Source organism: Cydia fagiglandana, chromosome 9, assembly GCF_963556715.1.
Source record: "Cydia fagiglandana chromosome 9, ilCydFagi1.1, whole genome shotgun sequence".
In the NCBI taxonomy this organism is placed as follows: Eukaryota; Metazoa; Arthropoda; class Insecta; order Lepidoptera; family Tortricidae; genus Cydia; species Cydia fagiglandana.
Window position 1 is genome coordinate 3,759,782 of NC_085940.1, and position 27,565 is coordinate 3,787,346.

Below are 27,565 nucleotides of genomic sequence, written 5' to 3' on the forward strand. Positions count from 1 at the left end.
GGGCGTAGCCCGACATACGCGTTCCAAAGCCGGGCGCCTTCGGCGCCCTCATACTAAAAGAGTCGGGCGGAGCCCGACGTACGCGTTCCAAAGCCGGGAGGCGCCCTCATACTAAAAGTGTCGGGCGTAGCCCGACGTACGCGTTCCAAAGCCGGGCGCCTTCGGCGCCCTCATACTAAAAGAGTCGGGCGGAGCCCGACGTACGCGTTCCAAAGCCGGGCGCCTTAGGCGCCCTCATACTAAAAGAGTCGGGCGGAGCCCGACGTACGCGTTCCAAAGCCGGGCGCCTTCGGCGCCCTCATACTAAAAGAGTCGGGCGTAGCCCGACATACGCGTTCCAAAGCCAGGCGCCTTCGGCGCCCTCACACTAAAAGTGTCGGGCGTAGCCCGACGTACGCGTTCCAAAGCCGGGCGCCTTCGGCGCCCTCATACTAAAAGAGTCGGGCGGAGCCCGACGTACGCGTTCCAGAGCCGGGCGCCTTCGGCGCCCTCATACTAAAAGTGTCGGGCGTAGCCCGACGTACGCGTTCCAAAGCCGGGCGCCTTAGGCGCCCTCATACTAAAAGAGTCGGGCGGAGCCCGACGTACGCGTTCCAAAGCCGGGCGCCTTCGGCGCCCTCATACTAAAAGAGTCGGGCGTAGCCCGACATACGCGTTCCAAAGCCGGGCGCCTTCGGCGCCCTCACACTAAAAGTGTCGGGCGTAGCCCGACGTACGCGTTCCAAAGCCGGGCGCCTTCGGCGCCCCCCTACTAAAAGAGTCGGGCGTAGCCCGACATACGCGTTCCAAAGCCGGGCGCCTTCGGCGCCCTCATACTATAAGAGTCGGGCGTAGCCCGACGTACGCGTTCCAAAACCGGGCGTCTTCGGCGCCCTCATACTAAAAGTGTCGAGCGTAACCCGACGTACGCGGTCCAAAGACGGCCGCCATCGGCGCCCTCATAGGCACTAAAGGAGTCGGGCGTAGCCCGATATAGGCGGCGCTCTGCGTGTATTTCTGTACTGAGGACGCCCTCGCAAAAGTAATATAAAGTGACTTCAAAAAGTTAGTAACGAAATCATGACCCAAAATTAATTAAATAAAAAATAAGTTCAAAAACTAAAACCCGACTACTGCAAATCGCGCTCTAAAAAGTATGAAACAAGATAGAATTCTTATCTAAAATTATCAAGCAGAAAATATTATATATGTTACCATTTTTTTTTATATAAAAATAGAACGTAATATAATTTACTGATTTTTTTATATATTTACAGAGATTCAGAGGATAGCCGTGGTCGTATGCCACATTACTTTTAAGTTTATAATCGTGGCATACGACCACGGCGATCCTCTGAATCTCTGTAAATATATAAAAAAAATCAGTAAATTATATTACGTTGTATTTTTATATAAAAAAAAATGGTAACATATATAATATTTTCTGCTTGATAATTTTAGATAAGAATTCTATCTTGTTTCATACTTTTTAGAGCGCGATTTGCAGTAGTCGGGTTTTAGTTTTTGAACTTATTTTTTTTTACAGCTCAATTGACGATAACCGTAGATCGTTTCTTGTTTTATATACTTCGGCGGAAAATAAGCATACAGCTCGCTTGATAGTAAGCGGTCACCGTAGGACACTTCCAGAGGGTTTCATGAGGGTTTTTTTTTATGTTCACCTATAAGTATCGATTTACTTACAAGGAAAGCCCATAGTTAATTGTGGCACCTGGCCGCGTAGCCAACATACCAATCGCTTACGCTCCGTAGCAATCGAAACGCAACTGTCACTGTTGCACTATATGGAAGAAGAGTGATAGAGAGACACAAAGAGTTTCGTTGTCGAAGCGATAGCGATTGACACCTTGAATAGGCCGGCTGTGTCTCCATATAATTTATTACAATTTAATTCAAAGGATCCTGTCTTAATGGAGTTCTACAATTTTAATGCCCTACTGTTTACAGAGGTGCGAAACTCCTGACTTCGGTCAAACTCGGCTCCGCTCGGCTCAGCATTGCTCCGAGCGATTATTAGGGTTGGAACCACTTGACTTCCTTTTGGGTGCACGACCACAGATAAGATAATCACTTGATTTTTGACAACCCTAAATAGCCGAAAGGGATAGTGCCATATATCAGAAAGAGACAACATGATTCGACCCTGAATAGCTCAATTCGACTCCTTCTCTTTACTCTGGCTCAGCGGAATGGATATTTCTCGAGGTGAATGTCAAAGGGGTTAAGGCAGTACTGGGTGTCATTTATAGTCCCCCTACCGTTGATTATTTTTCTCATCTGGAACGGATTCTGGAGTCCGTGAGTTCTGATTACACACATCACCTGATCATGGGGGATCTAAACACTGACCTTTTGAAAGACACATCACATTCTCGTAAACTTAGGTCACTACTTCAGTCGGTCAGCTTCTCTCTTCTCCCATTGGGCCCCACTCATCATACGGCGTCATCGGATACTTGGCTCGATGTGATCATTACTTCATCGCCAAATCTTGTCACCAAGCATGGTCAGTTCATGGCGCCAGGTTTCTCTCACCACGACCTTGTATTTGCATCCTACAAAATCAAGGCACCTAAATGCAAACCTACTCTCATTCATATGCGTAGCTACGCCAAGATTAATACTGAATCTCTTTTAAATGACGCCGCTGCTATCGATTGGTCTCCTGTGCTCTCGACCTCATCAAATGACTCTCTGTTTAATGATGCGATTTTAGGGCTTTTCGACAAACATGCGCCTGTTCATACAGTTAGAGTTCGGCGACCGCCGGCTCCTTGGATCACTGAGGGCGTCCGGATGGCAATGAGGAGGAGGAATAGAGCTTTCGGGCTCTTTAAACGTGACCGCACGGATGACAATTGGAAACTCTTTAAGGCAGCTCGTAATCGTTGCAACCAGATGGTACGTACAGCGAAGCGTCATTTTATTCACCGTAATGTTTCCTCTTTGTCTATGGCCGATGTTTGGAAATTCCTCAGATCTCTTGGCCTGGGAAAACCCCCCAATAGTTTTAATGGCAGCTAATTTTCTCTAAATGACCTTAACAGGCATTTTTCCTCCGCTCCTTCTATTGGCACCGCTCTTCTTTGACTTCTCCTGTCACAGATTCTTTCTCATTCTGTCCTGTCTCTGAAAGTGACATAAAAGTCATTATTAAGGCTATCAAGTCAAAAGCCGTGGGTTGTGATGATGTCAGTCGTTACATGATTGTGTCAGTCCTCGACTGTGTGCTTCCTGTGATAGCTGACATCATCAACTCTTCACTGGCCTCTGGTGAATTCCCTTCTCTTTGGCGTAAAGCTTTTGTGATTCCGCTGCCTAAAATTAGTAATCCCACCATTCTCAGTAATTTTAGGCCCATTTAAATTCTCCCTTTCCTTTCGAAAATCGCTGAAGCGGTTGTGCATAAGCAACTTTCGGCCTTCGTTTACTCGCACAACCTTTTAAGCCCTTTGCAGTCTGGTTTCCGGCCAAGTCATAGCACCAATACTGCGCTTATTAAGGTAACTGAAGACATCAGGCGGGGCATGGAGAATCAAATGGTCACGGTCCTTATTCTTATTGACTTCTCTAACGCATTTAATACCGTTGACCATGACATTCTCCTTGCCTTGCTCAAACATATGAGAGTCTCTGATATAGCCCTTCACTGGTTGGCTGCCTACTTGCGGGGGGCGCCAGCAGGCAGTCCGAGTTGACCGGTCTTTGTCTGACTGGTATGATCTGGCGACTGGCGTGCCCCAAGGAGGTATTTTATCCCCACTTCTTTTTTCCACCTTTATTAATTTTATTACACCTGACCATCGCTGTTCCTACCATCTGTATGCTGACGACTTGCAACTCTACGACCAGTGCTCCGTTACTGACCTCCCAACTTGCATTGATAAACTTAACCTGGACCTTTTTCATATCCAGAAGTGGTCTGAGAGGTTCGGCCTGTTTGTAAATCCGTCAAAGTGCCAGGCTATTGTTATAGGTAGTTCCAAGCAGCTTGAAAAACTAGACTTGGATGCACTTGCACCTGTAAGCTTTAACGGCTCCCCAATAACATTTAGTCAGAGCGTTAAAGACTTGGGCGTTCTTTTCGATAACACCTTGAGTTGGAGAGCACAGGTTACTGAAATCAGTCGTAAGGTCATGGGCTCCCTTCATTATCTGAACAGACTGAAACACTTCTTACCGGTCAAAACTAAAGTTGCATTAGTTAACGCCCTTTTACTACCCATTATTGACTATGGTGATGTCTGTTATCCGGACTTAAACGAAGAGCTTCTTGATAAATTGGATCGCCTGCTTAATAACTGCATTCGCTTCATTTTCTGCCTCCGCAAATATGATCACGTTTCTTCTTTTCGCTCTCAGCTTGGCTGGCTTCCCATCCGACAACGTCGCAACATTCGCTTGCTTTCCACTCTTTTTTCTGTGCTTAATGATCCACTCTCTCCGGAATACCTCAAATCCTTCTTTCAATACTACGGCGTTTCTCGCGTCCGCCAACTTCGCTCTTCTGGCAATATGTCTCTGTCCATCCCTCCTCACCGAACCGGGTTCATGTCGAATTCGTTCACTGTGCAGGTGGCGCGTCTTTGGAACGGACTTCCTTTTAACATAAAAAATGCGCCTAATAAGTTCGCTTTCAAAAAATCCGTACGTGCTTTCTTTGCTAGCAGAATGAAAAAATCTTAGTGTATTATTAGTTTCATAATATCATCATTCTCTTGCCCTTGTCCCATTCACTTGGGGTCGGCGCAGCATGTCTTTCTCTTCCACACCTCTCTGTCGCCTGTCATTTCATCATTCACTTGCATTCGTTTCATATCATCTCTCACACAGTCCATCCACCTTTTCCTCGGTTTTCCTTTCCTCGTACTTCCCTCCACATTCATTCGTAATACCTTTCTCGTCACATGACTTTCATCCCTCCGCATCACATGCCCGTACCACGCTAGGCGATTTGCCCTTACTTTTTCTGTTATGGGTGCAACTTTCAGGCTTCCTCTTATATACTCATTCCTTATCCTATCCATTCTCGTCACGCCACACATCCATCTCAACATTCTCATCTCCGCTACATGCAATCTCTTTTCATCCATCACCTTTAGGGCCCAACACTCTGATCCATACATGACGACAGGTCTTATAACTGATTTATATATTTTACCCTTCAACCGAAGAGGCATTCGGGCGTCGCAAATGGTTCCCGTGACCTGTCGCCATTAGTTTCATAATATGTTTCGTCGTTATTTATTTATATATTTATACCCAACTAGCAAATCTATGTGCTATAAAAGTTGAGAGCACGTTTTTATTTTCGCTTTTTGGTGCTATAAACGGTGTAAAAACAGTCGAATAAAAGTCCTGTAAGCGTTTACTCAACGCGAAAAGGCGCACTTATACAGACTAAAAGTGTTATAAAAATAGAGTAAGCGCTGTATAAGAAGCAAATCGATGCTGTAAGAGTTGAGTAAAAGTTGATATAAAGCGCTTCTAGTGTTTTAATAGCAACGATAGTGCTTTTATTCGATTATTTGTTCTATAAACATTATCAATTTGCTATTACTCAGTGAAAGTGTTCTATAAAAGCAACCGCACTGCTTTTTCTCAGCAAAAATGTTTCGTAAAAGTAGCCGAATTGCTTTTACTCGGCATTTTGAATGTGTAAGAGTGCAGTAAATGCTTTTATTCAACAAATATGTGCTAAAAACGATCTCAGGTAAGCGATTATATTTCAATTATTTGATTAAGTTTGAGGCCTAATGGTCTTCAAGTGTCTAATAAAACAAAAAGGTACTTAAGTATTTTTTTACTGCTGTCATCCATGACATTTATTTTTACCGTGATTGTGTACATAAGTTTTTACTGTCTGTAAGTACACGTAATACAGTAAAACCTAGCGCGAAAAATACTTTATTGATAAAACCAAAGGCACTGGTTCATATATATTCATGGGCCGCCTATTTTCTTAAATTTCAATAAAAAAATATTAATTAAAATAAGTAAAAATTTGCTTACACGATCTAGTTTCTGTTATATCTCATTAATTCGACTATAAGTCGAGTAACTGCGTTTACTGCTACACTTATAGCACATGTTGTCGCCATGTTTATGGATTTATAGTCCGGTGGCCGACTGCATGAAACCCTACCTGATAAAAAAATAGAATAATCCTACTCTGTGGGGGTAGCTGACTTTTAGCAGCTTCAACTGCTCTTGGTCGGCCGTGGCTTAACTTGGCAAATTTTGCGCAAATGGCAAAAAAGTGGTACAAATATTCATCAAAAAAACAAAAGTGGTCAGCTACATCCTGTGTTGGCAGGTTCCTGTGTCCGACCGAATTTGTGGTACCACGTGAGCTACAATTTACTTCATCGAAAAATAGAATGTCACTTGTATGGTAGGATTGCTGCCATTCACATTTTTTTTAATGCGGACGGACTGCAAAAGCTGTCAGGCTAAGGTGAGGCCGACCAAGACATACGTCAACAAATTTAATGTAGGTATTACAATCAGTTTTTTTCATTCTATTTTTCGATGAGGTAAATTGTAGTTGTCACGTGGTACCACAAATTCGGTCGAACACAGGAACCTGCCAACACAGGATGTAGCTGACCACTTTTGTTTTGCTGTCCTCAAAGGCAGCTATCCTACCCTGCAAGTTTCATTCTATTATACGATGGGGTTTTTTTTTTGATGAATTTTTGTGCCACTATTTTGCCATTTACGCAAAATTTGCGAAATTAAGCCGCGGCCGACCAAGAGCAGTTGATGCTACTAAAAGTCAGCTACCCCTACAGAGTAGGATTTTCTATTTTTTTATCAGGTAGGGTTTCATGCAGTTGGCCACCGGACTATATTGAAACGTACAACATGGCTGACTTGTGCTGTTAATGTAGTTCAAAACTCTTTAAAAGTACTCTAAGCTGAATACATTTTGAATAAAACCTGTCAATACACTTCAGCTCCTATAACAGCGGTTTGAGCCCCATTACCCGAATTATGATATAAGCGCGCTGTTACAGCAGCATTGTTGCCAAATGGTTATTGGATTGCTTTTAATAGGCTTTTATAGCAACAGAGAAGAGAGTTGAGTAACAGTTGTATTAAAGCGCCTTATTCAGACAATTAGCTATTCTATAGCTGTTATATGATTTTAATAGAACAATTATGCTGAATAAAAGTGATTTAGTAGCGCTAATTCAGCATTTATTAAAAGGTGGAATAAAAGTGCTAAAAGATAGTGCTATAAACGTTTATACGACATGATTATAGCACTAATTAGCGAAAATTGCTAAATAGTCGAGTTAACCGCTATTATACGATATATTGGTGTTTCAACAACCGTAACTCGGCTGTTATACGATTACAGGCTGAGTAAATCAATTCTTATACGACTATTTTGCTAGTTGGGTATATATATATATATATATGTTAATGATCCAACCTTTATACATAGCGCCGCAGAAGAGTCTATGATGCGGCGCGCATTCTAAGTTTGAAATAATTGAAATATGTCAATAACAAGAAAAAACAAGGCACTTTAATGTCAACAATCTCATTGTGAAAAGTACAATAAATACTACTAATTTATATATAAACTAATAGTTTCAATAATTCTACAATAAAATACAATAATATAGTTAACGCCAGTATCGCGCTAACATTTGGTGACCCTACGTTCTTTGAACAACAATCTTCTTCGAAATACAAGCGGCGTGTGGATCCTTGGAAACAAGCGGAATCCCGAAGTCCCGTCTACAATACAACAGCATCAACCACGAGCACAGAGATACAAAGGAACCCTTGCGTGAAGTGTTTGAGTACCTAACGTAAATTACGAATTTCATGGTTGCCTTAATCCTGCTCTGCATCAGGTTGTATTCTTCTATTATTACGTTAAAAGCAAAAATATTGCATTAATTTATTAGTTACATTCAATTTTATTCAAATTTACAACAATTTTCGTTCAAATACAAATAGTCCAGTCGCTTTAGACAGATAGTCCAGTAAATTACGGAATTTTTTTAAAAATTTCTTCAAAGTTCTAAGACTTAATAAACATCGAGGCATACGTAAGAAAGCAGATTTGTGCATAATTTGCAGCATATTAGCATACTCTGATATTAGCGCAATTAAATTTTCAGGGAATAAGCTATATGTTGCCTTCAAGATTCTTCCGGAGCTACGGGTGTAAGCTGTCATTTTGCGTGGATCTTCCGCTTAATCGCGAGGTGGACATCACTGCACGTGGACAGCCATCCTATTTGCCACCTGTTTACTGATACGGTGGCCTGCACGGTTTGAAATTTAATTTATACTTAGTACAGTCTGTTCAATTTATTTATGCCTATTTCTTAGCATACTTATTTATGTGCATTTAATTGATTCTACAAAATGTCTGAAGAACTAAAGCCTTTAGTTCGCAAGCGCGGCACTATAAAGGCAAAGGTTACTTTATTTGAGAAATATATTGATACAATAAAAGCGATTTCGACGGAGAATTTCACTAAGGCTTTATTCGGTGAACTCCAGTTGAAACTAGGTCGATTTCAAGAATTATTATCTCAATTTGATGAAGTACAGTCAGAAATTGAAAATTTAGATGACATCAACTTAGCCGATCAGCTTTTAGAACGTGAGCAAGTTGAGGATTCTATCATAAAGTTGATTTCATTGTCACAATTGATACTTGAGTCGAACCAACCAGTGACTACTAAATATGCTACAGCTGCTTCTCGAGCCGAAGGTTCAATTCATTCAAATGGCAGTTCTCAGACGTCTGTCAACTGTCACATTCGGCTTCCTTCTATAAAATTACCTTCCTTTGACGGCTCTTATGCAAAATGGATGGAGTTTCGCGATACTTTTGATTCATTAATAAATAAAAACGAGTCCATCCCTACAATAAGCAAATTTCACTATTTGCGTGCATCTTTGGAAGGTGGAGCAGCTATAGTCATAAAGTCTATTGAGTTTACAAGTACCAATTACAAAATCGCATGGGATTTACTTTGCGAGCGATACAACAACGAGAGTATTTTGATCAATAACCACATTAGGCCATTGTTCAACTTTGAACCAATTACTAGGGAATCCCATAAAGCTATAAGGTACATGATTGATTTTTATACCAAAAACCTGCGTGCTTTACACACACTCAAAGAGCCCACAGACAGTTGGGACACATTAGTTATATACATGATGGTGTCGAAACTAGATGGCGCCACTAGTAGGAAGTGGGAAGAACACAAAAATACACTCAAAGTTTCCCCTAAGCTCGATGATTTCTTAGTGTTCCTTCGTAATCGAGCGGATGTCCTGGAAACAATACAGTGCGGTGCTTCTACACAAAAACATGATAAACCTACTAACCAAATAAAAGAAAACAAACGTGTTGCAACAATGCTAGGTACAAGTGACACAGCTAGTGCTAATAACTTAGATACAAAAACAAAAATAACTTGTGCGTTTTGTAAACAAAATCACTTCAATCATCAGTGTGACAAGTTTAAAGAAATGTCAGTGGATTGCAGGCAAAATGAAGTTTCGAAATACAAATTATGTAAAAATTGTCTGCGCCCTGGTCATCACCACTCCCGTTGCCGGTTAGGCCCATGTAATACATGTCATAAAAAACACAACACACTATTGCACATTGAAACAAATGACAGCAATAGTACAAATTTACCTGAAAACACAAATACAACTACTGCAATGTCTTCATTCACTCCGGCTAAGAAGGGTTATGTGCTTTTGTGTACTGCTGAAGTGAATTTAGTTAATCCTGTAACAAAGGAAACTCACACTACGAAAGCTCTATTAGATATAGCGAGTCAATCTTCTTATATATCTACAACAATGCAAAGAAGGTTGAACCTTACCTACAATGAAAGTGAGCCCACTACTATAACAGGCTTAAACGATTGCTTAATTGGCAGTGCTTCAAAACAGTGTGATGTTCTCGTGCAATCCAGAATCGGTCAATTTGAAATAGACGTTTCTTGTCTGATCATGCCACAAGTAACACAATCGACGCCGAGTTTGGAAATTGACACATCACACTTCGATATTCCTGAATCGATTGAGTTAGCGGACCCCAGTTTTTATCATCCGTCTCAAATTCATATATTGCTGGGGGGTGATGTGTTTTGGGATATTGTAGGGTGCAATAAAATCAAATTAGGTAAAAACAAACCAACGCTTAAAGAATCAAAACTAGGTTGGCTTGTTTCTGGTCCGACAGGTCAGGGTTCAAGCTCTTCTACTAGGTGCAACTTTACTCAAGAGATCAAGGATAGTATTGCTAGATTTTGGGAGCTTGAAGATATCCCCAACTCTCCTCCTGAATCAAAGCTGTCAAAGGAGGAAGAGTACTGTGAGACTCATTTTAAGGAAAATACCATGCGACTTGATGATGGTCGTTTCTGTGTCAAGCTACCACTCCGTGAGGCCCCGGAGGACGCCTTAGGAGACTCTTATTACATTGCTAGAAGGCGGTTCTTTAACCTAGAAAATAAATTAAAGAAATCTAACATGAAAACTGATTATGCTGCTTTTCTTAAAGAGTACGAGAGCTTAGGACACCTGACCGAAACGGAGCGTCCTATCTTTGGGTATTTTATACCACATCATTGCGTTATTCGCGAAAATAGTGAAACGACGCGATTAAGAGTCGTGTTTGACGCGTCGTGCAAAACGTCAACCAATAAGTCATTTAATGACATTCAGATGGTAGGACCTGTAGTTCAAGACGATTTACTGTCCATATTACTACGATTTAGACAAAATACTTATGTTGTAACAGGAGATATAGAAAAAATGTATCGTCAAATAATGGTGGACGAGTCTCAACGTCATCTTCAATTGATTTTATGGAGGGACGAGGAGAGTCAGCCACTCAAAATACTTAAATTAAATACCGTGACTTACGGCACTTCGTCTGCTCCCTACCTAAGTACAAGATGTTTGGTGCAAGTTGCTAATGAGTGCACAGACGATATAGTGGCTAATACAATAAAACACGATTTCTATGTTGATGACTTGAATACTGGATCTGATTCAAAAACTGATTTAGCTCAAACTGTTAAGGGTGTTATTGCCGAATTGTCTCGTGCGGGATTTCCATTGAGGAAGTTTCGAACAAACGCCATAGACATTTTCGACAATATCGATACCGTACAAAATAATCCACAAGACCTTTGCAAGCAGTCAACAGTGCTAGGGTTGAAATGGTCGCCTACAAATGATACACTACAGTTTTCTTCAGAATTTGAAGACATCGAAAAGGTGACAAAACGCAATATCCTGTCTAGCTCATGTAAAATATTTGACCCGCTCGGTCTTCTGTCTGCCTGCACTATATTTCACAAAATACTTCTTCAACGGTTGTGGTTAAACAAATTGGATTGGGATGATTCAGTACCCAAGGAGCTTGAGATTTCATGGCGTGAATTTGTAAATGAATCGCGTCATTTTGCGGATCTAAACGTACCACGCCACGCTCTTTGTCACGCACCTGTCTCGATCGAGATTCATACATTTACTGATGCTTCAAAGGATGCTTACGGAGCATGCCTGTATATGAAATCCGTTGACAGTCAAGGCAACATATGTGTCCCAGTAGCGTGCCTAGGGTTTTGGAGTAGGGCAAGCCAAAAGATATGTTTTCGTAATAACTGTCCAATCTTCACTCTTCGGGGTCAAATGCATCTGCTAGCGTGACGAGGCGAGCTAATCATAGCGCACTGAGGGCATACTATTACTAGATAATTGCTAAAGTTGCTAAAAGAAATCACTGCACACATATGTTTACCGGAATTCATGTGCCTCTTTATTGCTCCAGATAAATTATTTAAATCGTTATAGCCAGAAGTATTCCAAACGTTAATATCGTTCGAAAAAAATATGCAACACCAGCAATACATCTTATTTGTATGGGAACAACCAACAATCCAATGAGTTTTGTAGACGGCCCTACAGAAATTTCTCTTACGCGACTGACTTGACTGAGAAATACACAAGTCGGGTGTTGGTTTTGCCGTGGAAATTAGGTCCCGTTTTTCGACAAAGGTCAAAGACTTTACCTTGTTTTGGTTGACTAAACCGTGGACGCATTTCAAACCGTCACAAGGAACCACTTCTTGATCCATTGTTAACACTTATAAAACTAAGCGCCACATCAATGAACAAATTCACATTCACTATTTAATCAAATTCACTTAAACAAACTTTCGTTACTTTCGACTCGACCACTGACTCGGCTCAACTAAATAATAATACACTTGAAGTAAACGCGAACTCGCGCTGTGCGAACTTATGCAGCTAACTTCACACAAAATCCAAGCATAAATCGTCTTATAAAATTGCTATACATACCAACAAATAGTTACATCGTTCTTTGACGGTTTGTAGGCTGATAGTGCTCAGAGCGGGACGAAAAAGCAAGCACGGTTGCAAGCCAACGAGTGCGAGTTCGAGCAGGATAGCTAGAACATCCTCCGCCTGATTTAGTTCGCGCGGACGAGGCGCCACGCCGCGGCATAATTTTGCAACACGCTCGTGCCGCGGTTCGAGGCCGCTGTGGCTTGAATATAATAATACGGGTTCGTTTGGCGCGCGATTTTCAAAATAATCTTTATTGATCTTATCACTACGTAATTTCGTTAAGGCAATTAGTTGCCTTAGGGCAAGCCCGGCTTTTGGGCTTGTATGGAAGTCCCGCCACTGATGTGTCCGCCTAATGTGCGCTAAGGCAAGAGTGGCACCACTCAAACCTGAAATGACAATTCCTCGTTTAGAATTACTAGGAGCCTTATTAGGTGCTCGGTTACATGCCAAGGTTACACAAGCTTTACGTGTGACGGTTACTAGATCTATATTTTGGTCTGACAGCACAATTGTCTTGGGCTGGCTTCAGACGCAACCGAAAACATTGAAAACCTTCGTATGTAATCGAATAGACCAAATTCGCGAACTATCAGATCCAAATGCCTGGCGTCACGTGCCTACAAATTTGAACCCAGCAGATCTGGCTTCAAGGGGGGTCAAACCTCAACAATTACTCACCAATGCTTTGTGGTGGGAAGGACCCTGCTTCCTTAAAATTCCAGAGTCTGAATGGCCGACAGCTAAACACGTTGATGCCTTATTACCAGAGATTAAATCGTTTATGACTGTACAATGCGAATCTAATGTTATTCCATTTAACAAATATTCAAAACTACAAACATTGCAAAGAATATTCGCATTTGTGCTACGTTTTCTTAACAACTGTAACAAAAATAAAGCAAAATTATCCGGGAACTTAAATGTTACTGAATTACAATCGAGTATGACAGTATTAGCGACTGCATCGCAAAGGGAGTCCTTTGCTACAGATATTCATTCTCTCAAAACGACAAAGAATCTTAACCGCAAATCAAGACTATTAGGATTAAATCCATTCCTTGATAAAAATGATATCTTACGTGTTGGTGGTCGCATTGTTAATGCTTCTCACTGTCCATATGAACAGCGACACCCAATTATCATTGATAGCAAGCATTTATTCACGAGTCTTTTATTCGAAAAGGAGCATATCAGGTTGTTGCACGGAGGAGCTCAATTATTGTTAAGTTCTGTGCGAGAGCGATTCTGGCCAATCGGTGGTCGGATTTTGGCAGCTAAGGTTGTAAATAGATGTATGAGATGTCAGAGATTTAAGGTAAACCCTATACAACCAATTATGGGAAACTTACCTGCTCCACGTGTTACTCCTGCTCCACCCTTCACAAACTGTGGGACCGATTTTGCAGGCCCATTTCTGATTTTAAATAAGAAGGGTCGTGGAGCCAAGACTTCTAAATGTTACCTTTGTGTATTCGTCTGCTTTTCAACAAAGGCTGTTCACCTTGAGGTCGTTAGTGACCTAAGCGCAAATGCCCTTATCATGTGTTTACGTAGATTTATCGCTAGACGTGGTAAGCCAGAAAATATCTATTGTGACAATGGAAAAAACTTTGTAGGGGCTAATAATGAATTGAACAGAATGCTACAAACGTGTAAACGTCAAATCGGAGAATTCGCCTGCAGTGAGGAACTTGTCTTTCACTTCTCTCCGGTTTATGCTCCTAACTTTGGTGGAGTCTGGGAGGCAGCAGTAAAATCTGCAAAATACCATTTAAAACGTATTGCTGCTAATACCAGTTTGACTTTCGAGGAATTAGCTACTATGTTTATACAAATTGAGGCTATTATGAATTCACGTCCTCTGACACCTTTGTCTGAGGATCCATCTGAACTAGCTCCACTCACGCCTGGGCACTTCCTTATCGGGCGACCATTGATGTCCTTGCCATCGCCTGAAGTGAAGACGATGACTGTCAATAGATACCAGCTCGTACAGCGACTTCGGGAACATTTCTGGAGGAGATGGACTAAAGATTATCTCGGTACTCTCCAGCAACGTATCAAGTGGAAAACTAGTAAGGGATCCATCAAGATCGACGACCTAGTCCTCATCATGGACGATCAGCTGCCACCAATGAAATGGCTACTAGGGCGCATCGTGAAACTGTATACTGGAAATGATGGAGTCTGCAGAGTAGTCGACCTAAAAACGAAGAACGGCATCATCAAGCGAGCCGTATCAAGGCTATCAGCCTTAGAAGGATTAGGCTCCCATGAGCCTCTTGAAAGCTAGGCTTTCAAGGCGGGCAGAATGTTAATGATCCAACCTTTATACATAGCGCCGCAGAAGAGTCTATGATGCGGCGCGCATTCTAAGTTTGAAATAATTGAAATATGTCAATAACAAGAAAAAACAAGGCACTTTAATGTCAACAATCTCATTGTGAAAAGTACAATAAATACTACTAATTTATATATAAACTAATAGTTTCAATAATTCTACAATAAAATACAATAATATAGTTAACGCCAGTATCGCGCTAACAATATATATGTATATATATATTATAGTATATGTGTACAGTATATTTGTATAGGTAATTTATTGTTCGTTTTTGCTGTTGTAATTATAGCACCGCTCACAATCTCTCTGCTTAGCCTTAAGGTTGACTGGTAGAGAATGCCTTATGGCATTAAGTCCGCCTTTTGTACTATAAGATTTTTCTTTTGTGCAATAAAGATTAAATAAATAAATAAACCGCTGTCAAACTTCGTTTTTGTAGGAAGTTTCCTTTCTGTTTCTATTAATTATTCTGTGATATTTATAACTTGTCATTATATTGATTTAAACTATTAACATCACGATTTTCACTCATACATATATATTTATAACTAACACGGGAATTATCTATTCGAGTAAAATTTACTTTTCTTTATGGCCTATGTTTCGAACCAAACGACACGTTCGAAACGTCAAGCTATAAATAAACGTAAATTTTACGCGATTAAGCACGTGTTAGTTATAAAAGTATAGGCTTGTCATTATCTTTATAACGGGTCTGTTTTATGTATTCAAATAACCTAAAATTCACATTTAGGCAGTATCTTCATTTCAGGACAGTCAGTATTAGAAGTAAAGTGTCAAAAGTATTTAACATTATTTTAGCTTAACATAAAGAGATACTGCTCTACGAGCCCGATGCATATGTTTTCGTCTAGTCATACCATTTTTTGAGGTTCTCGTGTTTGTACAAAAATAATGTTTTAATTTAAAAATCACTAATATTTAATGCTTATACTAATGTAACTTAATTTTACATGGTAATATTATACAACAACTTAATCCAAATACAAGAAAATCCATCAGTACTGAAAGAAAAAAAATTACGTTGTTGAAAAGTACATTTGTTCAGCAATAAAATTGGGTAGGTAAAGTTTTTTGAAGATATGCAAATTATATTTTTTTCCGATAGTATTTATTATAGCGATCACGGAAATGCAGCTCTTTTATTTTTATTTCATTTTATTGATTAAATATAATTTTTTAAATGATCGATATGACGTTTGTGAGATGGAATGGCAGATCCGAGTAATTCCTTTGCACGTAGTAAATGGGACGAGATAGAAAAAAAAACGATGTCAACTGTCAGTGTCACTTAGCTCTCATTCCCGAAAAATAACGGACAAGCCTCATGTTACCTTGCGAATTGCTATTAATGTTATCATTGAGATTTTCGACGACCTCAGCACGACCCACGGACTTCTGATTCCCCACGACATCTGCGCGTATTTGGACAAAGATTTAATTTACTTTCGATAACTTGGCACTGCATAATAAAATTATTGGACAACGTTTTCTTCCCCACCCCTACACGACGGCCCCTACGCTGACCCTTGGACAGAGGTTTGCAAGAAAAATAAGCGAGTTCATACGAGATTGCGAGCAGATTCTACAAATTTGAAATTATTATCATAACAGTGATAAGCACAATGCCGTTGAATTAGAGGAGCAATGGCCGTACAGGAGTACGTATCCGTGAAATACATAGGTACATAAAACTTTCTTCACTTGTGTTTTGATTTTTTATTATTAAATTGCCATGAGCTGTTAAGTTCGTAAACAAGAAATCGGCCTAATTTTTTCTAACAATTTCAACCATCTGTTAGTTTTGTGTGGTTATCCTCATTTTATGAATGTTGTTCTTATTTTCAGGTGGATGTAAACATTCATTGGCGGTATTATACTGATGGCTAATTAGAACCATTGAGCCATGACATACTTCCTTGCAGTGTTATTCGGCTAAGCCTCGAGCATCCTGTGAATCTGAAGGATATAATTATTTCCATAAAAAAGAGCAATCGAATTAGGACCAAGATATCCCGAGAATCTAAAGACATTTTATAAAAAATTCAATAAAATGAAAATGGGAGACTCTCTTATTTTAACAATGTTACAAGATCATGACAATGTTATGGTCTATACTTATTAAAATTTTAAAACCAACATGTCTTTATCTTTGACTTGAAAATGTACAAATGATTTGGGTTAAGTTTTATGAAATGCAACTTATGCTAAAAATCTATTATTATTATATGTCAAATTATCGTGAACTCGATGTTGCTTAAGGCGTATCCAGATTAGTCAATTTTTCGCCAATCTGATTAAATTGCCCGATCGAATCGGGACGTACGGACGCAAACGCCAATTTGGCTCGCCGAATTCAACCGCCGATAATGACCGATAAAATGAGGTGCGGACACAAGAACACCAATTTGTGAGGCGTTATGGGGCATTTTTTCAATTTAAATGGCTCTAATATCACCATAAATCTAAAATTGGAGATTGACGCCAATTTCATTTCTGATCAAATCGACCGATTTCCATCTATTGTGTTGATACTGAGATCCAAAATGACTCGTGTAGCAGTCCAAGAGTCGTGGTGAAGGCGTTAATGAAAATGTTCTCCAAGAAGCAGTGCCAAGTAGTCGAAAGCAATCGTTATCATTATCAAAATATCCGTGTTGAGCGTGCTAGGGACGTTAAAAATACTTATTCTATCACACCGACATCCAATTACAAGAAAACACAAATGTTTCGTCCGACCAATCCGACCATTATTTTCCAATTATTTGCAAGTTATTTTCCAAGAATGACACTGACAGTTGACATCGATTTTTTTTCTATCTCGTCCCATTTACTACGGCAAAGGAATTAATTACTCGAATCTGCCATTTCACCTTACAAACGTCATATCGATCATTTAAAAAATTATATTTAATCAATAAAAAAATATAAAAATAAAAGAGCTGCATTTCCGTGATCGCTATAATGAATGCTATCGGGAAAAAATATAATTTGCCTATCTTCAAAAAACTTTACCTACCCAATTCTCATGCAATTTCCTTATACGATTAAAATAAACTAGATTAAACATTACTATCATGGTTCCCATTACTGGGTCATTAATTTTATGTTCATGTGTAAAATTTATTAGAATAAACAAAATTGTTGTGTGAAACTAGACGAACTAATTTGCATCGGGGCTCGTATTTTGGAGCGTTGAGTTATCTGCTACTGATGCTGACTGTACATCAAGGATTCGAAACGTCATTGTTGCTTTGATTTTGCATATATGGTAGGTATTCCAAGATTAAATAGTTTAAAAAGAATTGACATGCCGTGTTTGAGATATAAATCGCATACCTATTGAGCGTGTTATGTAAATAAGGTTATTAACCTTTTATAACTTAGGCAATTAGGCATATTGGTATTTATTTATTTATTTATAAAATTAAATAGTATAATTCAAAAATATGTCCCATACTTAGTTCTTAATTCGCTGATATAAGAGCTATGACATATTTTTGAGCAGATTTGTTAACCCATATTTGTATAGTTGACTGTACCTACCTACTTAACGCATTCATTAAAATGCCTAGAACTACGATACTCCTCGTTATAATAACTGTGAATGTCAACGGAGGAATGATATTTATGACGAAGAAAGCATTTTATGCAGATTAGCAATCTTTATTATTTTATTTACATTAATAGGTAAGGTCAACTGGGATAATTGCATATATGGGGTTATTGCACCTACTTGAGTTCTTTTCAAAAACGGGACCCTATTCTAAGACTCCACTGTCCGTCCGTCCGTCTGTCCGTCACCAGGCTGTATCTCATGGACCGTGATAGCTAGACAGTTAAAATTTTCACAGATGATTTATTTCTGTTGCAAGTGTTGCAACAAATATTAAAAAGTACGGAACCCTCGGTGGGCGAGATTCGCAGATGTCCGGTTTTTTCAACAACATGAGTTAGGTACAAGAGCTCCTGTCATTTAGGGATAAAATCCTGTCCGGCGCTACTTGGAAATAAAACGTAATGGCTCCACTACACGATGGGCCAACGCCGACCACTCCAAGGGACGCATATAAATGCGTTAGAGGGAGCAAGTGACATTGCTATCTCATTCTACCGCATGGCTGCGGCCCTTGGAGTGGCCGGCGTTGGCCCATCGTGTAGAGGAGCCATAACATAAGTAGAGGGCGTTCCAACCAAACGTATTCGGGAAATAAATAATAGACGCAATAACCCCATAGTTGCGTTTACCCCGGTTGACGGCCTGACCTCATAGAGGATAATTAAAATAGATAATAATACTTATGCTTCTAATTAACATAAACATCATGTGACTAAATGCAGACTGATTATGATTAGTCATGTGCAAAGCCCGGACGACGGGAGCAAAAATGCACTTTTCACTAGTGCTTAGTTAAATATCGTCGGGTGACAAGCAAAAGTCACTAACTAACACCATTGAAATGATTGGACAATAAACCGTGTTACAAGTGTAATAAAGTGCATTGTTACTTTAATTCTTTGATAGAACTTAGGGACTTTTGCTTGTCACCCGACGATATCAACTCTTCTATCGACATCCATACGAACAATTTTTGAATCAATGAATTTCTGATTCAAACATTGTTCGTATGGATGTCGATATTTAACTAAGCACTAGTGAAAAGTGCATTTCTGCTCCCGTCGTCCGGGCTTTGCACATGACTAATCATAATCAGTCTGCATTTAGTCACATGATGTTTATGTTAATTAAGCATATTATTATCTATTTGAATTATCCAAAATTGATACTTAACTTGATAGTAGTTATATTATTATATATGTTTAATATTTAAATATCTATGGGAGACCGGGCTTTGCTCCGTAAACATATAAAAACTTAAAAATGCGCGTTTTCCCAGAGATACCTAAGACCTAGCTAGACCGATTTTTACCCCCGAAATCCCCGATATAGCAAATTTTATCGAAATCGTTAGAGCTGTACTGAAAGCGTAGGTACTATTCTTAGGCATCATAACAACTTACTAATTTTATCTTCTAGAGCAGCGGTCGGCAACCAGCGGCCCGCGGACCGCACTACTATGTGGCCCTTGGCTGCTAAAAGGTTGCCGACCGCTGTTCTAGAGGTTTGCAAACAGACAAATGTATAAAGAAACCAACACTCAAAAAAAAACAGAATTGTTTGGATAAAGGGATTATATTAGATTTCTTCACGGTTGATTATTAAGTACCTACCTAACTGTTCAGGTGAAGGCTTCCAGTGTTTATTACGCGGTTTAATGACTTTAATGTTCTTAGAAAAACTGTAAATTTTGATAAAGTGTTCTACCTTGGGAATTCCATACGGCGATTGGTGCTAGAGTCCGTCTTAAGTTAATCCTGCACTGACAAAGTCTGGAGTGTCATAAACGTCATACGTTTCAGCTCGGGCAAAAATGCTTTCGTATGGTCGGATGTTATCCTATGCAGGTCGTGATTCTTGACCGATTTTCGTAAAACTTTGTGAGCAGATTCAATGAGTAAATATTTTTTTGTGACTTAATTCAGATTTTAAAAAGTTTTAAAAATGGCGGAGCCACACATTTATTTAGTGTTTAGCTATGATTGCTAGGTCACATAGCCACTAGTTTATTTGTAGGTACATATTATACAACACCAGGGGTGCGAAACTTCTCCCTTCGGGCAAACTCGGCTCCGTTCGGCTCAGCATTGCTCCGAGCAATTATTAGGGCTGAGACAACTTAATGTCCCTTTGCATGCTCGACCACAGTTAAGATAATGTCGTTTTAAAATGAGAGCATAATTATTACAAGCTTTTATTTAGGGCCCCCCCACATCTGGCGTCTTTCGAGCGTCGGCGTCTACAATTCTATGGCCGACGTCGACGCAACGTCGACGCAGCGTTGACGCAACTGCGCAGCGACGTCATTCTCCATAGCGCTGGACCGACGCCGACAGACGCCGACGCTCGAACGACGCCAGATGTGGGGGGGCCCTTAGTTTCACCTGACCGTTGTCTGTCTGTCCGTCTGTAATCAAATCTTGCAAGTTAAATGTGATCCACTTCCCGGTTTCCGATTGACCTGAAATTTTGCATGCATGTATAAATCGTATGACAATGCAATATTATGGTACCATCGAGCTGATCTGATGACGGAGACAGGAGGTCGCCATAGGAACTATGTGATGAAACAACGTAACCTAATTGTGTTAGGGGTTTTTAGAATTGTCTCGATGAGTATTAGTTGTCTGTCGTAAAAAAAGTACATTAAGCGATAAAAGCTTGTACCAAAACTGAAATTTATGCCCAAAACTTATTTTTATTGTATGGCAGCGGCTACGGTTAAGGGAGTATTCGGGCCCCGATTTATCAAGCTGTTTAAAATGTGTAAATATGTTGTGTGTGTGTGTGTGTGTGTGTGTGTGTGTGTGTGTGTGTGTGTGTGTGTGTGTGTGTGTGTGTGTGTGTTGATATATCGGGGTTCGTGGGTGGTCCTCTATTGATATAATGGATATCAATGAATATTGATTACAAGTACAATTGTCGATAAAACTAATTAACTATTCGCAAACCTTACTGTAACGAGATAAGGTCGATTAAAGGCCAATAAATTGTGTTAATAGGTAAACACTTATCGGTTAACCCACTCTGAATTCTATACATATACAGGGTGTTTGGTGCATCGTTTGCCAAATTAAAATGGCAGATAGGTTGAGTCATTTGCTATCTTCTCAGGCCTAGAAATTTTTAATTTTAGTGCAAAAATTTTATTTCACTTCTATGACAGTTTTTCGTAAGTTTCAAATTTTTACTTGCGTATTAGTAAAAAATATCATGGCCAATTTTGTTTTTCTAGGCATGAGAAGATAGCAAACGACTCAAGCTATTTGCCGTTTTAATTTGGCAAACGATGTGCCAAACACCCTGTATATTTCCGGTAAGTATTCATATTCCAAATATTTTGAAGGTACCGAACTTGTTATTGGAGATAACGGATGATATCAATGATACTATATTGATACGCCATAATGATAAAGCGCACGAAGGTCAATTGATATTGAAATTAAGAATGAATCAGGAATGACTTCTGTTATTATATCTTTCACAATCTATATTGATACACATGTAGGATTTGTTTTTGCAAATATAGCTGGGTTATCTAGTCTCACACATTTTTCCTTATAGAAACTGATTAGTTTTACGAATTCTGTCTGGAAAAAATTACACTTTTTAAGTACGTGGTTAGTGGTTACTGTACATCAACCCACCAACGGAGCGGCAGCTGACGTTTACAAGACTTCATCATCTTTAGCCATTTTACGAGTTACCGCCTGAGATAAAAAAAATTGTTGCTGGTTCGCGGTTCATAGTTGTAAATCACACCGAACCAGATTACTTCTCACTAGATCAGAACCTGTTTATGTCAAAACAAGGAAGTATACTTATAACACGAGCTGGATTGCTGCCTAGGTACCTATTTACAAAGGTTTTAGGCTCACCTATGACCGTGTCCATCATATTTTGACCCCGAGATTGGTACCAACTATGCGTGGACAAGGTCCAATCTTATACTGGACCATGGAGGACTGAGTTGGCCTTTAAAGTTTGTTAAGCTTGTGAAATGAAAGGAGATAAATTGAAAACCAGATTAACTATTAAATAGTAGTCAATAATAAATGTTATCGTATACATAATTACTGGAAATAATGGATTTATTTACTTAATTATCTTTTGTAGGTTCTTTTTATCGAGAAAATGCCGCTGGTCTTAAGATTTAGTGTACCTACCTCAGTTATCGAATTACTAGACGGTAAATAGCTACTTAGATTTATATATGGGTACATATTTATGGTACTTTGTCTCTGTGTCGATATTCAATGCCTCGACTGGGTGATGATGACGACTTTTTTTCTGAATTGGCATTGGAATTTGCATACATCCAGTTACCGAGTTTTTGTGAACATGTAGGTACCTAATATTTAAAATGATAATTTATACATACCTATATATAGCTTTTATCATCATTTCAATTAATTTAAAAGTGAAATTTATACAATTTCATTTCAGTATAAATATTAATAATAACAGCTGCAATACTGAATGAATAATATTTGCACACAATTTCAAACTTTATTATATTATGTGTGCGTAATTAAACTAGCTACGTAATGTAATGACGTTAAGAAACGATAATACCATTATTATGATTAATTTCATACAGAAAGGGGTGTGACGGATGGCACAGTCGACGTCAAAGATATGTTTACATTTTTCGCCTTATTACAAAGGAGTAAGGTGCAAAATTGTAAATATTTCTTTAAATTCGACTGTACAGTCAGCAGCAGAAGTTGCTATTCGGTTGCTGTTCAAAATAACTTTGTCATGCTCTTATTTTCTTAACAATAAGGTCGTGTCAATATCATTTTGAGCACCTCGCACGCTTCGCAACTTCTGCTGCAGACTGTACGTATAAGTACCATCCGTCGTATATACGTAGGCTAGGAGGCTAACAAACATACATATCTACACCTATTAGATCAATTAAAATATAAATATAGTTAATCACAGTCAGACCAAGGTAAGTCTGCACTCTGCAATACTTTTGATAGCACACGCTTCAGTGCAAATGTTATTTTAAACGTCAAACTTCTATGAAATTATGATTATGACGTATAAATAACACTTCCACTGAGTAAAATATAATTTTATTCTAATCATTTTTATCTTAAATTAAAATAATTATTAATATAAATTCATTGTTAGGTGACCAACTGTAACGGTTTAGTAACTGAGCCACAAAACCTCTTTAAAAAAAAATACAAGTGCACTATATAAAATTAAAATGCAGAGTAATTATTGGCCTTAACAATATCATTAACTCTTAATTAATTTATCAGTGAGGAAATTAAAAATAATCGTGTATAAAAATAAGTTCCAAAAAACAGACATTATTAGCATTACATACCTTTATAATTAAAACTGTAGATCCTAATTATTTACGTATCATAAAAACAGAAGCTCACTGCGAAAGTAAAAGCACGCAATAAACAGTCTTATCACGATGCATTAATGCACATTTTCGCAAATATTTTCGCAATCGCGACGCGTGCACCTCCGCGGCACGTTTGACGCGAACTGTACCGGCGCGGCGTGTGCGCAGGTCGCGTTGCGATAATGACTATCAAATATTACATCAGGGGACATTCCGATTGATTACTGAGGGCCTACCGCGAACCACGTTCGACGTGTTGCCTTCCTGTCACACTTACGAACAAATTTACAAGTGCAACAGAGAGACAACACGTCGAACGTTGTTCGCGGTAGGCCCTCTGAGCGCGGGACTCTTTCAACTGAAGTATAGTGTGCGATTGTTAGAGATGAGACGGTTAAACTTTCCTACAACAAATTTTTCCTAAACATCCTGGAAGGCAGGATTGAAAAGACAAGAGAAAAAACCTAGAATTACTTATCTCAGCCAAATAAAAAATAATAAGTCGTATGAGGAAATTAAAAGACTGGCACAAGAAAGAAATGATCGGCGACTTCTCCACCGACAAGAGCAAAGCTCTCAAGTTATGATGATGATGATAATTAAACTTAAGAAGAAATGGAACGACCGCTTCTTCAAACATTTTCTTATCAGGATTAATATTAACATTATCGAAAGTATGTTTACACAAGTTTGATGCATATTGACCATACCTATGCCCCTTCCTTTGACATATTTCAATTTTTGATTAATTTAAGAGTTAGAAGCGAAAAACATCATCAAACTGTGGTTAATATACATCAAATTATATTAAAATCAATGATATCCAGAGATGACAATGGGGACTGTTATGTTATGTTTGTATGAAAAAGCGGTTTTTTCTTGTATGCAAACAAATAACCAGAATAAGTGGACAGTGAGTTCAGTATTGAATAACAGCCAACTGGAGATAACACTGATTATGTCCGCAACATATTTGAGTGTTTTATTAAAACAGAACATATCTTTATTTCCAAAATGATGCAGGTGGAGCAGGAGTGTCTTGGCCTCGTAGCCTCAGAGGCCTTGTTCTAAAATAGAGAATAATATTATTTATAATATTTGCAGGCCAGCATAAGGGGCTGCTTGGAGGAAAATTGGAGAGGCGTCCACATACGGCACATACTTACTGAAGAAGAAAGAAGAAGAGTGATTCTAAAATGAGAGTGCAACTTGTATCGTATGGAAGCGGGAATTTTTATAAGTTAATCTAAATAATACTACAATAATACCAAGATTCTGTAAATAATTGCGTTCCTGCGTTTGGGGCTATTCATAAATTACATCATTTCAATTTAGGGGGGGGGTCTGGGCATCGGATGACGATAGCATGAAGTAGGAGGAATTGGGGTCCTTTGAAACATGATTTTTGGATGATTATAGGGGGGGGGGTCAAAATCGTCAAAAATCGATGACGTAATTTATGGACCGCCCCTTTTAAAATGTTTACATAGATTTAGTTTCAGATTTGCCTTTTCTTTTATTAAAAGTTAAAAACATTTTCTGATAAATTTTAGATTTTTCCATAATTTAGTTTTTTCTCTACAACTTCTTTCTGTACTGTGTATTTAATATTTGTAATTTAATTTCGTGATAAATATTTGAATGCTGAAATTCCAGCCAGACATGTAAAGAACTGAATTTGTATGCCTGCTACACTGCCACATCTCAAAAAACCGTTTTTTCGAGAAATCGCGTCTCAAAGTTGTGAGAGTATAGTTCAGGGTGTTTAATAGGATCTAACTCCTTTAGTTTTAGGTCTATGAATTTAAAATTTAGCTTTTTTTACTCGGAATGATATAACCCTCCTTATGACCACGCCACTTTTTAAAAGAAATGTATATTTTTAGGACACAAGGACCGAAAGACAGGTATTTAGAGTTGTAGCCGTATTGCAGAAACGTTTTTTAAAGATTTTGGGATGCGGCCAAATTTAAACAAAAAATTATTGGATAAAGGTTACCATGCAAATATAAATAAAAACACCAAAATAGTTAAAATCCCTTTATTTTATCAATTTTGATAGAAACAAGATCACTGTACGCGATAATATGATATATGTAACTCAACTAATTATTATTTTCTAGGACGCAACTCAAAAGCTTCATTTAAAACGTGTGCTATATAGCCACAACTCAAAAGGGCCGTCTGAGGGCCTACCGCGAACCACGTTCGACGTGTTGCCTCTTTGTCGCACTTGTAAATTCGTAGGTAAGTGTGACAGGAAGGCAACACGTCGAACGTGGTTCGCGGTAGTCCCTCAGTCCACGTGCGAACGCCGCGGGAGCAGGCGGCAGATTGGCAAGTGGCTGTATTGCAGGGAATCGTCTGACAATTTATGGTCAAATCCATAAGGCCACTTGTGAGAAAAAGGCTCTTAAAGACCTTTTTTGCTATAGCTCTCGAAATAAGGTCGTAAATTGAACAATTTTGAATATGAATCTGCAATAATCCAGAAAATTAAAAATTTTGAATTGTGGCCGTATAGCAGGCACACGGCGATATATTCACATCTATAACTCGTGTTCAAAACGATTATCTTATCTAATATCTTATCTTATCTATCATTGGACATGGAATGGTGCAAAAACTAACAAGCGGCATGGCATAATAGCGGAAAACAAGTCGTTGCCCAGCAGTGGGATAAACTGAATATAAGTGTGTGGTAAACCGCTAGAGGATAGGGTGATCACTTGATCACTAAAGTTAATAAATCCCTTTTACCCCAAAAAAATAAATTAAAAAATATATAATAAGTTTTTGGCAAAAATTTAATTTTTGGTACAAGCTTTTATCGTTCTGTACTTTTTTTTCCACAGGCAACTAATACTCATCGAGACAATTCTAAAAACCCCAGACACAATTAGGTTTCATTGTTTTATCACAGAGTTCCTATGGCCACCTCCGGTCTCCATCATCAGATCAGCTCGATGACACCATAATATTGCATTGTCACCCGACTTACGTATGTATGCAAAATTTCGGCTCAATCGGAAACCGGGAAGTGGATCAAATTCAACTTGCAAGATTTGATTACACACAGACAGACAGACAACGGTCAGGTGAAACTAAATAAAAGCTTGTAAAAAGAGAAGTTCCGGGAAGAAGTCCCGACTTCTTAAAAAACAATTTTATAACATGTAAAAGAAATATTTGTAATTTGTATCCTTCATTTGTCATAATCTTGCATTAATTAATTTCATGTCATAATATTAAACTTGTAATTGTAACTTGTTGTTGTATACCTGGCGGGAGATGGCACAGGATCGAGACAACTGGCGTGTACCTACTCGTGTCGGAGGCCAAGACTCGTTTTGGGTTGCTGCACTAATGGTACGTAAGTTTGTACCTACTTTATTATAGAAAAGAATAGCACCACCCCATCTTGTCCCGTGGGTGTCATATAAGGTGACTAAGGGAAAACTGGCGACAGATATGCATATGAGCAAGGCTCGCCCGTATCCTTAGCGGGGTCCTTTCTCACAAGAGCGGTGCGCGCGCCATTTCGCCAAAAAAAAAACTTTATTTACTTAAGTCCAGTCAGAAATAGACTAGCAACCACCCATAATAAGACAATGCAGGGGGCAACTTGTTCCAGCAATTTTTTCAATATCACAATCATAACTAATAACTATGATATAGACAAATATCGTTATAGGGAGATGCTTCCACTGCTAGATTTACATTTTATTAGACACGATTTACCAATAAAATTGGTACAACCGCATTTGACCTATTTTCAGCTAAAACTGCACATTTACCGTATCAAAATATTCAAATACTACTGTAA

At 38.9% G+C, this 27,565-nt stretch overlaps 2 protein-coding genes across 3 annotated transcripts in view; both read right to left on the bottom strand.

Moving 5' to 3' along the window:
* The window catches only part of LOC134667159 (uncharacterized), a 287,834-nt gene extending 280,187 nt beyond the window's left edge, over positions 1-7,647 (bottom strand). Inside the window, exon 1 of the mRNA XM_063524471.1 lies at positions 7,643-7,647. The gene's annotated coding sequence lies outside the window, so the exon portion shown is untranslated. The remainder of the gene's footprint in view (positions 1-7,642) is intronic.
* LOC134667151 (sodium-independent sulfate anion transporter) overlaps positions 1-27,565 on the bottom strand; it is a 63,195-nt gene that overhangs the window by 35,369 nt on the left and 261 nt on the right. The window contains exon 1 of one of the 2 annotated variants that reach the window (XM_063524455.1): positions 23,713-23,871. The exons of the other annotated variant lie outside the window; for it this stretch is intronic. The gene's annotated coding sequence lies outside the window, so the exon portion shown is untranslated. Of the gene's footprint in view, positions 1-23,712; positions 23,872-27,565 lie in introns of those variants that run through there. 2 annotated transcript variants of the gene reach the window in all.